Raw genomic sequence first — 15,125 nt, forward strand, 5'->3', positions numbered from 1 at the left:
TTGTTTGGTGGGCCAGGCTGGATTTGAACCCGCCAGTTCAGGTGTATGTGGCTGGCACCTTAGCTGCTTGAGCCACTCGCTCTGAGCCAATTTCATTTTTTTGAGACAGTCTCACTATGTCGCCCTGGGTAGAGTGCCATGGCGTCACAGCTCACAGACCTCAAGGTCTTGGGCTTAAGCGATTCTCTTGCCTCAACCTCCCAAGTAGGTGGGACTACAGGCGCCCGCCAGTTTGACTGGGGCTGGGTTCGAACCCGCCACCCTTGGTATATGGGGCCAGCGCTCTACCCACTGAGCCACAGGCACCGCCCAACTCTGGAAAATTTAAATCAACAAAATATGGAGGAAGGAGGAATACTGATTTGTTTGGTTCCAAGACTCATGCTTCCTACCTACTTAGACTTCTAGCTTTTTAGAATTAAGTAGGAGCTCTTTTCATATGGATATTGTCTCTTTATCCTCTAAGTTTGATGACTTACAAGAATCTTCCAGTATTGGTTTCAGTGCTGATTGCCTTCCTTGTCAAACCATGTGAAAGTTGTCAAACTTGTCACACTGACTTGTGGTAAAGTGAACATTACCCTGGGAAGGCTTTTAATATGATGTTCAGGATTGACATCAATTAGAATGTACTAATAGGTCATATATGCATACCTATAGTCATGTGTGCACATGTATACACACAATTTAGAAGAAATGCTATGTTTATATAATGTGCAGAAAATGATCCAGAGAGCATATGGAGAAAATGGAAAAGAACAAAATACAATGAAAATTGTTTCGCAGTTTGCTGAACCTGTTGGTTTCAAGCAGGAGCCTAAAGAATTATCTTTCTATGGTCTGTTGGCCATTTCAGAACTTTGGAAATGTAATGGTCAATTCATTAGAAAGAAACAGTATGAGTCATTGGTGATAGATGTAGGCTAGTGTGATTTGTAGTCTTAATACTGTCGGGTTCCAAAATACCCATAAAATATTACTATATTTATCTCACAAGGATATTTAAGTTATTTGTTAGAATTATAATGCTGTTAAATCTTAATTACAGCTCCCCAAAATGATTGTGGGTTTTTACCCAAAATAAAAAGATAATTCTACAGTAAAAAAAAAAAAAAGAAAATTGTTTCATTTTATTGGTATAATGGCAGCAACAATAACCATAGCTCACTGAGTTCTTATTATGTACTATACAAAAGTGCTTTATAACAATAACTAAGAAAATGCCATGAAGGCTACATTGAACAGTTTGATGAGAATATTTCAGATTGTATATGAAACCAGCACATTGTACCCCTTGATTGCACTAATGTACACAGCTATGATTTAACAATAAAAAAAATTAAAAAGTGCTTTATAGGTATTATTTGATTTAATCCCAGTAACCCTCTAAGGGAGAATTTAGTATTTTTCCCCATTTTACAGATGAGAAAAGTAAGGCTTAGACAGGTTAAGTAACTCGAACAAGGTCACACGGTATTTTATGATGGAGCTACAGCATAAACCTAGATAGACTACAGAAGACCAGCACTACCAAGCTAAATTGCTTCTTTATCATTCTTCATATGCATGTCAGGGTATACATCTAGCATAGAAAAACATGAATAAGGGGTGGTGCCTGTGGCTCAAGGAGTAGGGCGCCGGTCCCATATGCTGGAGGTGGCGGGTTCAAACCCAGCCCCGGCCAAAAACCACAAAAAAAAAAAAAAAAAAAAAAAGAAAAACATGAATAAGTAGTGGAGTTTTTTGGTAAATGGTCCAAATGTAATTAGACAAGAAAGTCTCATTGTAGTTGTTACTGATTGAGGTATCTGGCTGCTACACCAAAGAGAGCTCAGTCTACAGGTGAGCTCTGCAAGTACAAAAGAAAGATACAACTTCTTAGTAAAATGAAGAGACTTCCCAACCACTGCGTCAGCCTTAACCTGCAATGTTTTTAATCTGTTTGGGAGTGCTGTTGAGATACAACTAACATTCTCTAAGGTAAATCACATTTTCAGCAAGGACATGATTTGATTTGATTAGTTTTGTTTTGTTTTTAGACAGTTTTACTCTCTCACCCTGGGTAGAGTGCCATCATAGCTCACAGCAACCTCAAACTTGGGCTTAAGTGATGCTCTTGCCTCAGCCTCCCAAGTACCTGTGAGTAGGCGCCTACCATATGGCTCAGATAATTTTTCTATTTTTAGTAGAGATGGGGGTCTCACGGCCACTCAGGCTGACCTTAAACTCCTGACCTCAAGCAATCCACCTTCCTTGGCCTCCCAGAGTGCTAGGATTACAGGCATGAGCCACATGCCTGGCCAAGACATGATTTTAAGAGGGGAAATAAAACTAGTTCTTCCCCCCGACCCCCTTTTCTTTGTTTGTTTTAAGAGACAGTCTCACTGTGTTGCTCAGGCTGGTCTCAAACTCCTGGGCTCAAGTGATCCTCCTGGCTCCCAAAATGGAGCTTCACAGGATGGCTGAGATTATAGGCACAGCCAATATACCTGAATAGAATTCTTGACAAACCAGAAATGTAGATAGAACTAGAAAACTGGAACCTAAAAATCAGAACTTCTAGCATCCTCTGCTAATAATTAGGGTCAAAGAAACATTGTCTTGTCATCTTTGTGAATTCTAGCCTGGGTTACTTCCTGACTCATATTTCCTTCTTTTTCATCTCAGTTTTATGCCTACAGTCTCCCAAATGCAAAAGATGGTCTCTGGGTATCTTGCTGTGTACAGTGCTGTGTAGTAATGGGGCTTCTATTCTGGTGTCTGCCTTAACAATTAACAAGAGGAAACAGGATTAAGGTTGAATTAAAGTATGATTAGAAGCATGTTAACAGTATAGTGAAGTCTACCCAGTGATTGCTAACTTGTTTATTCTCTGATGTTGGCATATGACTTCATAGAAGATCTTACCTCTTGAATAACAAAATTCTTCTCCACTCAGGTCACACCCTCCCCTTATTTCACTTCATAGCACCTCTGTATATCTGCCTTTTCTTTTTCTCTTACAAACTATGGCATGTCAATGCAATGGACATTTCATTTATTGGAACTGAAACATATGGCTAGGTAAATATATGGAAATATTTACGTAAAGTAATTTAAGTGATAAAAAGTATGTAGAAATATATGTAAATGGTCAAAAGAGATCAGAAAATCTAATAGTTGATATTTATATAGTAAAGGGATTCTTGGTATTTTTGTCAGAATATCTTATCTTTCACAGGAAAGTTGCTTAAAATATGCATTTTTCCTTCTTTTTTTTTTTTTTCTAAGAGACAGAGTCTCACTTTGTCGCCCTCAGTAGAGTGCTATGGTGTCACAGCTCACAGCAACCTCCAGCTCTTGGGCTTAGGCGATTCTCTTGCCTCAGCCTTCTAAGTAGCTGGGACTACAGGTGCCCGCCACAACACCTGGCTATTTTGTTGTTGTTGTTGCAGTTTGGCCAGGGCCAGGTTTGAACCCGCCACCCTTGGTATATGGGGCTTCGCCCTACATACTGAGCCACAGGCATTTTCCTTCTTGATTCTGATAACGATTCCTTGCATAAATGTGGACTATGTGAAATTAACTATGCATTCAACTGTAGGAAATATCTGATTGAAGTCTTGACTTTTAAATCTCTGACCATGAAGTTAAATTCTTGGCTTCAGAACTGAGAATGCCTCATTGGGCAAGGTTGCAACCTACCAAAATGATCATTCTAAATGTCCAAGGATCTCATTTTGCTGGGTGCCCTATAAGGCATGCACTTTTCTGTGGACATGTGTGATGTTGGGAGTTCCTATTAAAACTGGATGCAAAGAAAAGGTGATTCAGTGTGGCAACCTATAGAAAAGGATTACAAACTTGGCTCCTGAGAGGTTATCACACAGACAATGACAGCTTTTTAGGTTTTTGCTTTTTAAGTTTTTGTTTATTTGTTTTTGAGACAGAGTCTCCTCACTCTGCCATTCTGGGTAGCATGCCATGGTGTCATCGTAGCTTATGTCAACCTCTCCTGGGCTCAAGTGATCCTCTTGCCTCAGCCTCCCAAGTAGTTGGGACTACAGTGCCTACCCAGACACACAGATAGTTTTTTTTGTTTGTTTGTTTGTTTTTTGAGGCAGAGTCTTGCTTTGTCACCCTCAGTAGAGAGGTGTGGCTTCATAGCTCACAGCAACCTCAAACTCTTGGGCTCAAGCGATTCTTTTGCCTCAGTCTCCCGAGTAGCTGGGACTACTGGTGTCTGCCACAACACCCAGCTACTTTTAAGAGATGGGGTCTCGCTCTTGCTCAGGCTGGTCTCAAACTCGTGAGCTCAGGCAATCCACCTGCCTCAGCCTTCCAAGTTCTGGGATTACAGGCGTGAGCTACTGTGCTTGGCCTAGTTTTTCTATTTTTAGTAGAGATGGAGTCTCATTGTTACTCAGGATGATCTGGAATTCCAGAGCTCAAGCAATCCACTGGCCTCAGCCTCCCAGGGTGCTAGCATTACAGGCATGAGCCACTGCACCTGGCCTGTTTTTTGTTTTTTTGAGAAAAATTCTCACTTTTTCGCCTAGGCTAGAGTACCGCTGTAGCAGCAGCTTAGCTCACAGCAACGTCACACTCCTGGGTTCAAGTGATCCTCCTGCCTCAGCCTCCCCAGTAGCTGGGACTACAGGCACCTACCATAACACCCAGCTAGTTTTTCTATTTTTAGTATAGACAAGATCTCTTTCTTGTTCAGTCTGGTCTGGAACTCCTGAGCTCCAGAGATTCCCCTACTTCAGCCTCCCAGGGTGCTAGGGTTACAGGTGTGAGCTACCCCACCTGGAATGACAGTTTTAATAGGATGAATGAAGACTAAATTTTAATGGTAAGCCTCAATTACCTCCTTTTTGTGTCTCTGTTCTATCTTAGCTCATTGACAAGGAAAAAATCTTTCATGGACATAGTTATTTGAATCAAGTAAAGAGAGGTATTGAGATAATTTTAAAGGTATCAGTTGTATACATGGACAGTATTATGGACATCTGTCACTTCAGTGAACATCATTTTTTTACACAATGACAATCTGTGTGCATTAATTTTTTTACTGTGTTATGTTCACAGCTTCAGACATGTGCTATTTTACTTCAGTTTCAGATATTTCTTAGAAGTAAGGGAAAGAGCGGCGCCTGTGGCCCAAGGGGTAGGGCGCCGGTCCCATATGCCGGAGGTGGTGGGTTCAAACCCAGCCCCGGCCAAAAACCAAAAAAAAAAGAAGTAAGGGAAAGACTGTAGTTTCATTAGGCTGTACAGTTTGGGGGGAGACAATAAAAATGATTACTCTAAATAATTTCAAGGGTCTAGGTGTCTACATATGTTTTATAATATACCATATTAGATTGAAGACTTTAGCTATTCCCTCTTCAGTCTTTCCTTTTCTTTCCTTCTAGGTTATACCTAGAAAATTGTAGTAGTGGACAGGGAAAACTTTATTTCATCATTTTTTTACTTTATATGCATTGGAAACTACAGCTAGACAGGGCCTTCTAGAGATTCATATTTTCAGTTATGCACATTTGCCCAGACAAAAGAAAGGTGTGTATATATGCATAGCAGCTCTTGGCAGAGCGATGATTAAAGGTTTGAACATATTGTACCTTTATGGCTATTTCCTTAATCCCAAGAGAGGCATTTTGCTTCTCCATAGACAGTAATCGGCTTATCAGAGTGGAATGGCCTTTCGTTTTTCCTTTATCTAGTAAAATGCAGGGGGCTAAGCCTTTCTGGGAAGCAATTTCTTCCTACACCACATGAACAGAAGGTTGTGGATGCTGTCTGAAACAAAGGGGAAGTAGTGATAGAAAAAACAGTGGCTAGGAAATAATCAGATTGGAGCTCTGTCAAGGAGATAGCAATTCTTGCTTGGAAAACTGGACTTTGTGCTATGTTATGCTTTCTGTCTTAGCATCAGAATAATAAACAATGGGTAGCCTACTTCAGCCTTAATTTTCAGGCTGTTTTCTGAGTACTTTGTAAGAATAAGTATGCAATAAGCTATTTACTTGCCTTTTTTTTTTTTTTTTTTTTGAGTTAGAGACTCACTTTGCTGTCCTCACTAGAGTGTGATAGCATCACAACTCACAGCAACCTCAAACTCCTGGGCAACAAAGTGAGACTCTGTCTCAAAAATAGAACAGTTATAACAATATACTATAGTAAAAGTTACGTGAATATGTTTTTTTCTTTCTCTCAAAATATCTTACTGTACTCTATGCATGTAGTTTTGGACTGCAGTTGACTGTGGGTAACTGAAACAATGGAAAGTAAAACCTTGGATAAGGGGGACAACTGTACTTTTCTCTTCCCCACCAGAAACATGAGGGAATACTTCCTTTATATCCACTGGGAGAACTTGGGAGAGCTGAGAGAAGCCAGAGGTAAAACTTGTAACTGTGAGGGAGCTCCCTATGTCTAGGTGCCCCTGGAGTTTTCAGCTCTCCTACTTACCACAATGAGCATGCAGCTTCAGCAGCGACAGTTCGGGGTTTCCTCCCATGTTGCTGACTCTCATGGAGGTTTCAGCTTGTGCCTTTCTACTCCTTTGAATTGTAATTCTTTATCTGCCACTTTGGGGGACATCATTTTGCCCTGTGACCCCAATTCTCTGATAGATCTAAGAAGAGTCATTGATTTTTTTTCAGTTTGCTCAGCTTTTTACTTGTTATTAGGAGTGAATACTTGTCCTCGTATGCTGGACCAGAACCAGAAGTCTCAATCTTTTGGTTTGTGAACCAATGTAAGAAATATGTTTTATATTGTAATTTAAAATACTTTTTTTTTTTTTTTTTTTTGTAGAGACAGAGTCTCACTGTACCGCCCTCGGGTAGAGTGCCGTGGCGTCACACGGCTCACAGCAACCTCCAACTCCTGGGCTTACACGATTCTCTTGCCTCAGCCTCCCGAGCAGCTGGGACTACAGGCGCCCGCCACAACGCCCGGCTATTTTTTTTTTTGTTGTTGTTGTTGTTGTTGCAGTTTGGCCGGGGCTGGGTCCGAACCCGCCACCCTTGGCATATGGGGCCGGCGCCCTACTCACTGAGCCACAGGCGCTGCCCAATACTTTTTTATATAATAGAAATTAAGGGACCATATAATAGGATTCACCCTTACCTGATGGGATGCAGGCTGTGGGTTTCTTGTTGTTTTGATATTTTATTTTATTTTTATTTTTATTATTATTATTTTCTTTGAGACAGAGTCTCAAGCTGTTGCCCTGGATACAATGCTGTTAGAAAGTAGGACTCACAGGCGGCGCCTGTGGCTCAAGGAGTAGGGCGCCAGTCCCATATGCCGGAGGTGGTGGGTTCAAAAACCTAGCCCCGGCCAAAAAGAAAAAAAAAGAAAGAAAGTAGGACTCACACAGGCCAGTTGATAGCCCATATGACACCATGGAATTCAAAGTCCTATTAAGTAAAGCATTGCTTAAAATATTGATAAAACCAATTGGGGGCATGCATAACCTATGTGACCCTCACTTATTTTAGAATATCTGGTTTGTTATAGGGAAGGAGATATTGATTGGTGGGAGGCTTCTCTCACAAACTTCTATAGGTAAGATCATTTATCAATAATTAGTCAGGGCTGGGCATGGTGGCTCACATCTGTAACTCCAGCACTTTGGTAGGCTGGGAAGGATCACTTGAGTTCAGGAGTTAAAGACCAGCTAAGGCAACATAGTAAGACCTTGTCTATACAAAAAAATTTAAAAATTAGCCAGATGTGTTGGCCAGGCGTGGTAGCTCATGCCTGTAATCCCAGCACTCTGGGGAGGCTGAGGCGGGTAGATTGCCTGAGCTCACAGGTTCCAGACCAGCCTGAGCAAGAGTGAGACCCTGTCTCTACAAAACAGCCGGGCGTTGTGGTAGGTGCCTGTAATCCCAGCTACTTGGGAGGATGAGGCAAAAGAATTGCTTCAACCCAGGTGTTTGAGGTTATGTGAGCCATGACACCACTGCACTCTACTGAGGGCAACAAAGTTAGACTCTATCTCAAAAAAAAAAAAAAAAAGCCAGATGTGGTTGTGTGCACCTGTCCCAACTACTTAGGAGGAGGTGTGAAGATCACTTGAGCCCAGAAGGTTATAGTAACAATAAGCCATGATCAAGCCATTACACTGTAGTCTGGGTGACAGCAAAATCCTGGCTCAAAAAGAATGTGATCTTATTTGGAAATAGAGTTATTGCAGATGTAACTACTTAATATGTGTTCATACTGTTCTAGGCAAGCAATTGGATGAGAAAGGAAAAAAAGAAAAGGCCAGGCATGGTGGCTCATGCCTATAATCCTAGCACTCTGGGAGGCTGAGGCAGGTGGATCTCCTGAGCTCACGAGTTGAAGACCAGCCTGAGATAGAGCGAGACCCCATCTCTAAAAATAGCCGATTTGCGGGTGCCCATAATCCCAGCTACTTGGGAGGCTGAGGCAAGAGAATCACTTGAGCCCAGGAGTCTGAGGTTGCTGTGAGCTATGATGCCCTGGCACTCTTGACCAAGTGAGACTCTTGTCTTAAAAAATAAATAAATAAAAATTTAAAAAAGAAAAACTATATGAGGTCACACTAGAGAATGGTAGGCCCCTAATCCAATGACTGGGGTCCTTATAAAAAGAGGAAATTGGATATAGAATTGGATACAGGGAGAACACCATGTAAAGACTGGATTTATTCTGTCCCCAGCCATGAAATGCCAAAGATTGCCAGCAAACTACCAGAAGCTAGGAAAGGGGCATGAAACAGCTTCTCTATGACATCATTCATAAGGAACTAACCTTGTTAACACCTTGATTTTAGACTTCTGGTCACCAGAACTCTGAGATAATAAAATTCTGTTGTTTAAACTACCTGGTGTATGGTATTTTGTCAGGGCAGCTCTGGCAAGCTAGCATAGGAGCCATTATCCTCCTATTACACTGAGGTTGAAATCTGCAATTTGCTATTTTGTAGTGAGTTGTCACCTAGTGGTGAGGACTAAGAGTTCCAAATTTGTCTTCATACCTGCCTAACACCCATCAATATGTTTAATGGCTTTTATATTTATCCTGTCTCTTCTCTCTTCCATTAACAGATGAAGCTGTTATAATGTGATATAAAGGTTAATAGGATCCCATTAGCACCTTCCGGTTTGTCTACATTATGATATAGGGTGGGAGGGTCTATATAATTGGAACAATTTGTTACCATTTTAGACCACAATCAAAAACCGAATATGGGTTTTCACAAATGTCTCTGGTGAGAGTTAATGCACACAAAGCATCCATTGTAGTCTTCATGTATTCTGTCAGGTATCTCTAACCTTGAGGAAGCCTGGGGTCCGGTTTCCAGAAACTAGCCCATGAGTAATGTTCTCAGTTCATTCAGACCCTCATTAGCCATTGTGGATTCAATTTAACAAAAATATTTGAATAGATATTCAAATCGTGTTATTCACATTGTGGCAGACACCATAGGTACTAGTGACAGAGGATGTGTAAAACATCACAGTGTTCGCTGTCTTTAGAGGCAGTCAGATACATAAAATTATAATTCCTTATTATGGTGAATGTAATAATGTACTTCTTTTTGTTGTTGAGACAGAGTCTCACTCTGTCGCCCTGAGTAGAGTGCTGTGGCATCATAACTCACAGCAACCTCAAACTCTTAGGCTCAAGCAATCCATTTGTCTCACCTCCCAAGTAGCTGGGAGGCCAAGGCAGGTGGATTTCTACAGTGCCACCATGCTCAGCTTTTTTTTCTATTTTTAGTAGAGATGGGGGTCTTGCTCTTACTCAGTCTGGTCTTGAACTCCTGAGCTCAAGAAATCCACCTGCCTTGGCCTCCCAGAGTGCTAGGATTACAGGTGTGAGCCATGTGCCCGGCCATAATGTGAGTATTTCTAAGTACTAAGAGATCTGATAGATATCGGAAAAGGTTTCATGGAGGAAAGTATGTTTTAACAGATTTTTTTTCTTTTTTAGAGACAGAATCTTATTTTGTTGCCCTTGGTAGAGTGCTGTGGCGTCACAGCTCACAGCAACCTCCAACTCTTGGGCTTAGGCAATTCTCTTGCCTCAGCTTCCCTAGTAGCTGGCACTATAGGCGCCCACCACAACGCCCGGCTATTTTTTGTTGCAGTTTAGCCGGGCCAGGTGTGAACCCGCCACCCTCGGTATATGGGGTCGGCGCCCTACTCACTGAGCCACAGGCACCACCCGCTTTAATAGATTTTAAATGATAAATAGAAGCTTGCCAGCAGAAAAGGTGGAGAACATTCCATATATAAGAGAATAGCAGAAAAAGAAAAGAGAGAATAGCAGACACAAAAAATGCAACAGTTAAATATGTTGAGAAAAAAATGCAGGTAGCTTGGTACTATGATTGGAGGGCAACAGGAGAGGAGATGGAGCAGGACAGCCTTCCCAGCTGCAGATGTACGGCTGTGTGGGAGCCCTGTGGCTGCCAGGAAGTATGTGGATAAGCGTCGCCATTAGGCAGCACAGATTACTTTTTTTCTCCCTGCCTGCCTTCCTGCCTTCTTTTAATGTAGACCTCTGGTCAGTGGGTGGCCAACATTCTAAAAATATTTCTTGTGGCTAAAAAGCAAGCATTCAAAATTGAAGAAGTTTCTCATTTGCCTGATTTTATAAAAATAAAGATAGTTCACCAAAACTTTCCTACTTAAACACAAAAATAATCAGCCAGCTGAGTATGTCCACAAATCTGAATAAGACCTTTATTGTACAGTAAATTAAGGTAGCAAGGCAGAATCAGAGTGCCTTTCTACTTTGTGGTTGAATCAAGAGACTTGCCAAACTATTTGAGCCTTTGTGTTTGCCTCTTTCTTTACCAGCCTGCAACCTCTTCTGTGGTTACTAAGTCTCTGGGCACTTAAGCTTTGATAGTTTGTTTAAAACAAAAGCTTACTGCTGCATTTGGAATTATTATCAAATGAATGTGTATGTAATCTCCTTGTAAGCTTGCAGCAGTCTGAGCTCAGGCTCTCTCAGCTTTATTTTTTCTTTTGGCTTGACTCTTACAGTATATAAACCTTGAACACTAGGTCAGAGTTTTGGTTATTGTAGGCTCTGTACTGACTGACTTGCAGATGTTCTGCTCAGCTTATTGCAAGCATTCAGAAATTCCTGTATTATCAAGAAGTATTTACAGTATTGTTTTTCAACAATGAAATTTTCAGTGGCTCAAGCCAAAAACAACGTAGCAAATTTTCCTAAATTTCACAGTTAAGGTCTACACTTTTCACACTGTATCTTTGTCCTTCCCACCCGTTTGTGAAATCTAGGGACTGTAGTACTTACTGTGTAGCAAATTGGAAGATACACACATCAAAGTATATAATGTGCTTTTCAAGGACTTTGCAGTTCACAGCATCCTAGTAAGAATTTGAGAAGAGAGATAAGATTGAAAAATATAAACTTATAAAGTCAACAAGAACTTAATAGGGCTGTGTAGCTGTGTAATAATTATTTTGATTAAAAAGAAAAAGCTTTCCTTGCTTTGTTAAGAACTAAAGTTATGGTCCAGGCGTGGGGGCTCACTCCTGTAATCCTAGCACTCTGGGAGGCTGAGATAGGTGGATTTCCTGAGCTCACAGGTTCAAGACCAGCCTGAGCGAGAGCGAGATCTCATCTCTAAAAATAGCCAGGTGTTGTGGTGGACGCCTGTAGTCCCAGCTACTTGGGAGGCTAAGGCAAGAGGATCGTTTATACCCAAGAGTTTGAGGTTACTGTGAGCTATGACACCATGGCACTCTACTGAGGATGACAAAGTGAGACTCTAACTCAAAAAAAAAAAGAAACTAAAACTATCCCTTTGGGGACCTTAATGGTACCCCAGCTAAGTGGCTGTATCTGGGAAGTAGAATACTAAAAGGCCTACTGTTAGGCAAGAGCTATGCAGAAAGCAATTAGCCATGTAACTGACACAGGAGCAGCCTTGGCTGAAACGCTGCTGGGATTTCTCTGCTCCTAGACACTGGTCCTTTAAAAGTTTGTTGAGCGTTTAATCCATCCCAGTAAGCAGCTGCTATCTAAGGAAAGACAATGGATCTGTCCCTGTTAATTCTTAATCATAGTTCCCAAGAGTGCCCTGGAGTTTAATAAAGAGCTGGACATTAGGTATGGCTGGAGAGGGGCAGCCAGGAGTAAGAAAAGTGATGGTTCTAAACTTAAAACTCCATTCTTTAGTGAAGAATGATCTTTAACTGCCTCAGTTTTCAGAGCAGCATTATAAGGTGCCTTGCTTACCATTTTGTTCTTCCCCAAAGCCCAAAAAGTATACAGCTGTTGTTTCTAAGGAATCTTCAGGCAATAGGTGATGATGAGATAGAGTAATTCATTTGGTATACTAAAGAGAGAAAAAAAGGGAATTCTGCATTAGGGTACAATTGATAAATATTCATGAAGATGTAGAATAAGGTACTTTCTTGCATATTCTATTTCCAAGTTCTTTAGATAGTAAATGATGAAGAATCAATACATCCTGAATCATGTATTGGTTAGGAATGGTTTCAACTGCTAACAGTAGCTGAAAACTATGTGAACACTTGTAACACAAGAAGTCCAGAATTAGGACTATTTCAGCAGTTATGCAAATTTATCAAGGATGTAGATTCTTTCTGCCTCTGCTGCACTAGTTTTAGCTTTTACCATGTAATTCTTGTTCTTGTTGCCTCACTGTAAGAGGATGGGAAAAAAAGGGCAGCACCAGAAACTGTCCTCTTCTAGCTTTCCCTTTTGTAAGGAGACAATAGCTTTTCCAGAAATGCTGTCCTCCACCCCAACCTTAGTGGATTTCAGTGTCCCATTGGCCTCAACTGTGTGACGGGCTTAATCTTAGGTGCATCTCTAAAAAATAGCTGGACGTTGTGCCAGGCGCCTAAAGTCCCAGCTACTTGGGAGGCTAAGGCAAGAGGATCTCTTGATCCCAAGCATTTGAAGTTGCAAAAAGAAAAAAAGAGTTTGAGGTTGCTGTGAGCTCTGATGCCATGGCACTCTAATAAAGGCAACAAAGTAAGACTTTGGCTCAAAAAAAAAAAAAAGATAACATTTAAAGACAAAGAAACTTAACCTTTTCTGACCTAAACTGATAAGAAATTATATTTATTGCCTCCTTTCCAACACTGCCCAATTCCTGTTAGAGTTGGCCTGTCTGACCTTTGGAGCTCAGTTTCCTTTTTGCTTTGATTTATTGGGCTCTTGCAACTTACTTGGCACAAGACATCACCCATGGGGCTCATGAGTTTTTACATTTGTCATAAATAGGAGGATGGAATAAGGAACCAAAATAGAAACAAGTTATGAGGTATGGCTGAGTACTTAAAACTTATGCTACACAGAGGCATATGCCACTCATTTCATTGGTGACTATGGCTTTGTTTTTCTCTTCTTCTCTCACTGGTTATTGACTTGATTATAACATATCCTTTCTTCTTTTCAGATACTCAAGGGTATATTTTATTTGCTTTTATTTTATATTTATTTATTTTACGATAGTTCTCACTCTGACTTGGCGCCCATAGCACAGTGGTTATGGCACCAGCCACATACACTGAGGGTGACAGGTTCAGCCTGGGCGACCTAAACAACAATGTCAACTGCAAAAAAAAATTGCCGGGCATTGTGGCGGGTGCTTGTACTCCCAGCTACTTGGGAGGCTGAGGCAAGAGAATCGCTTAAGCCCAAGAGTTTGAGGTTGCTGTGAGCTATGACGCGACAGCACTCTACCGAGGGCAACATAGTTTGACTCTGTCTCAAAAAAAAAAAAAAAATCTCACTCTGTTGCCCAGGCTAGAGTGCCATGGCATCACCCTAGCTCACAGCAACTTCAAATTCCTAGATATAAATGATCCTTCTGCCTCAGCCTCTCAAGTAAGTGGAACTACAGGTGCCCACCGTGAAGCCCAGCTAATTTTTCTATTTTTAGTAGAGACAGAGTCTTGCTGTTGCTCAGGCTGGTCTTGAACTCCTGAGCCCAAGTGATCCTCCCCCTTCAGCCTTTAAGAGCTCCCAGAGTGTAGTATTACAGGTGTGAGCCACCATGCCCAGCCTATTTAATTTTTTTAAAGACAGGGTAGTGCTCTGTCACCAGGCTACAGTACAGTGGCATGATCATAGCTCACTGTGGCCTCAAATTCCTGGGCTCAACTGGCTAATTTTTTTTATTTGTTGCAGAGACAGGGTTTTCCTATGTTGCCTAGGTTGGTCATGAGCTCCTGGGCTCAAGCAATCTTCTCATCTTTACCTCCCAAACACCCTACCCCAGGGTATACTTTATACCCTGCTTGGCACCTATGAGATGCTGATTTTCTACCTATAAAGTTGAAGTTATTGGGATCCTAAAAGAAAATACTCAAAAGGATGTGGATAAAATTCCTACTAGTGGTTTGGAGAATGCAGAGAGAACTTAAAAGGGTGCTATCTATAAGTTGATGTTTTTTGCACAGGACGTTTTATTTTATTTTATTTTATTTATTTTTGAGACAGAGTCTCAAGCTGGCATCCTGGGTAGAGTGCTGTGGCATCATACCTCACAGCAACCTCCAATTCCTGGGTTCAAGCAATCCTCTTGCCTCAGTTTTTTCTATTTTTAGTAGAAATGGTATCTTGCTCTTGCTCAGATTGGTCTTGAGCTCGTGAGCTCAAGCAATCCACCCTCGGCCTCCCAGAGTGCTAGGATTATAGACTTGAGCCACTGCACCCAGCTGCACAGGACATTTTAGTTGGCTATAAAATAAAATTTAGGGCGGCGTCTGTGGCTCAGTGAGTAGGGCGCCGGCCCCATATGCCGAGGGTGGCGGGTTCAAACCCAGCCCCGGCCAAACTGCAACAAAAAAATAGCCGGGCGTTGTGGCGGGCGCCTGTAGTCCCAGCTGCTCGGAAGGCTGAGGCAAGAGAATCGCGTAAGCCCAAGAGTTAGAGGTTGCTGTGAGCTGTGTGACGCCACGGCACTCTACCAAGGGCGGTACAGTGAGACTCTGTCTCTAAAAAAAAAAAAAAAAAATTTAGTGGCGGTGCCTGTGGCTCAGTGAGTAGGGTACCAGCCCCATATACTGAGGGTGGCATGTATGAACCCGGCCCCAGCCAAACTGCAACAAAAAATTGCTGGGCGTTGTGGCGGGCACCTGTAG

At 41.7% G+C, this 15,125-nt stretch overlaps 1 protein-coding gene and 1 non-coding gene across 4 annotated transcripts in view; both read left to right on the plus strand.

The window, feature by feature from the left end:
• LOC128560859 (cyclic AMP-dependent transcription factor ATF-7) overlaps positions 1 to 15,125 on the plus strand; it is a 118,352-nt gene that overhangs the window by 40,333 nt on the left and 62,894 nt on the right. The window lies entirely within an intron of this gene.
• Positions 763 to 899, plus strand: LOC128563000 (small nucleolar RNA SNORA2/SNORA34 family). The gene has a single exon (XR_008373677.1). It is a non-coding gene; the product is annotated as a small nucleolar RNA SNORA2/SNORA34 family (small nucleolar RNA).

The sequence above is a fragment of the Nycticebus coucang genome, chromosome 12, assembly GCF_027406575.1.
Source record: "Nycticebus coucang isolate mNycCou1 chromosome 12, mNycCou1.pri, whole genome shotgun sequence".
In the NCBI taxonomy this organism is placed as follows: domain Eukaryota; kingdom Metazoa; phylum Chordata; class Mammalia; order Primates; family Lorisidae; genus Nycticebus; species Nycticebus coucang.